Source organism: Apis dorsata, unplaced genomic scaffold (genome assembly GCF_000469605.1).
Source record: "Apis dorsata unplaced genomic scaffold, Apis dorsata 1.3 scaffold_50, whole genome shotgun sequence".
Lineage (NCBI taxonomy): Eukaryota > Metazoa > Arthropoda > Insecta > Hymenoptera > Apidae > Apis > Apis dorsata.
In genome coordinates, this window is record NW_006263351.1 from 1,740,726 (window position 1) to 1,743,054 (window position 2,329).

Genomic DNA, 2,329 nt, shown 5'->3' on the forward strand with positions numbered 1-2,329 from the left:
CAACATATTAAACGGCACCGAAGCGTTAATTATTAATTCTAATTTTCTCTCAAATATTTAACGTACTTATAGCTCATTAACGCGCATTAAAAACATATATAAATGAGTTATATTAATGCATCGTTCGACGATGTTTGAGAACATCACTTGTACTAAAATACCGTAATTAATTTATGCACGAAGTTCGATAAATGTTTTCGCTGGGCAAACACACCACGATGAATAATAACGAAACACGGTATAGTCGGTGAAGATTTAGAGCGACATCCGAGATTTCTATCCTGTTGGTTGCTTCGTTTGGATCTTCGATATTTATTTCAGTAACTTTTGGTATTCTCTTATTTTTAGTACATCAAAAAAATAATTGAGTTTTTTCTGAAAAAATTTTAGAAATCGACTTGTATATTTATATCGATTGATTGGAATAATGAAATTAAGCTCTGATATAAATTGTATTTTATTATACTCTTTTACCTGACGACATTTATTATAACTATTTATTTACATAATAATAAAATAATTAGAAAATACATTATATTTCATTTAGTATAATTATAAAAATTTTATAAAATGAATGAAAATTTGAAAAAATCATGGGATTCATTAAAAAGTATATGTAAATAATTTCTATAGTCATTGTAATTATGATTAGATAATAATATTTATAATTATATGAGACGCGTAATGCTAAATAAAAATATAGATTATAATGATTAATCATTTTATCATATCTAAACTAATCGTCAAATAAAAAACAAAAAGAAAAAAGTAGAAAGAAAATACTAAATAAAAAAGAAATAAATGCACCCCTTTTACATATCCGTAATGTTACATATCCGTAAAATAAGTTTTCTTTTTTGATAACATATATATTTCAAATTTTAATAAATTATAATTTTTACCGAAATACATATACATACATACATATCCTATTAATAATTGATAAAAAAGAATTTGCCTATTAAAAAATCTCTTTTCTCCCAAGAAGAGTTAAATTACAATTCAATTGTAATTTAGTGTCTATAAATACGATATTTGAGAATATGATTTGTATTAGCATCGCTTTTCCCAATATACATGCTATGAAACACACACACAAAAAAAAAGAAAAACTAAGGATTTTCTCATCAAAAGTACATCAGCATATCCGCACAAACGCGGGAAATAAACGTGAAAACGTCGATTTTACAACTTTCATGTTACAATACGCAAGAAACGATGCGTAAAAAAAATAACAAGTGTTACAGGGGAGAAAAGGAGAACGAGTATGGGGCTCCAACGGTGAATGGGCAACATTATCAAGAGAGAAGAGAGCGCGAGGCGAGCAACAGTGGACCCCTTTCAGTAATTCGACTCTGTCCACAAATCGCGAAATTATGTACGCTGGAAACAATTGCCGCTTGAAAGCGAACCGATGAATATTTATAAGGGGTCTCGGAAGTCTTAGACGAAACAACAACCGTAACTCGAGAACTTGGCCAAGTAAAAAGTAGAGACCAACGAACACGCTGTTTAATGCTCTTTCCAGTCCATAGTTTAAGGAATATTCTGAACATTGACACTGTTTATGACCAGAGAAATTCAATTGTCCACGAACTAAATAACAAAAGTAGGTACGATTCGCATGTCCTTTGTAGAAAACAATCTGATAAATACGGTATTGGCTTTCGTTTTACATATTCTTGTTTGCAAATGTAAAATATGTATATATCGATAACAAAAAAAAAAATCTGTGATTTGTTGGTTACAATGAATACTTGCAAAGTATATTCGATAAGTATTGTATGTATGTATAAATAAACGAAAAGGAACGAAAAGAACAAATAGAAATAAAGTGTATATATACACAGTTTTGAATTATTACAATTCATAAAAAGAATACCATTTAATAAAGCTAATACTTTTATAGAAAAGACAAGAATGTTCTAAAGATTTAAAAATATCTCAACGCATTAATGGAATATCGAATATTTCAAACCTAATCCAAAATATATTATTCTGAATTTTTAATTGTCCAAATATTGTTGACAATTGAAGAACAAAGCTTATTGGCATTCTTCTGATCCTTAAACACGATAAACACAAATACAGGAATAATAAAAAATTTGTAATACAAATAAACTCGTTCACAACCAACAATCAGATTAGAAGGAAATTCAATGAGTGTTAAACATAAACATATATAAGAATTCTTTATCCCAAAAAATAATTTAAATCCAGTCAACAATCCCTCTCCACAATCGCTCAAACTATCAACTACAATCTCTCAAAGATACCTCTCCACCATCACCTCGCTGAAAAGCCAAAGACAAACACCCACCTTTCCTAA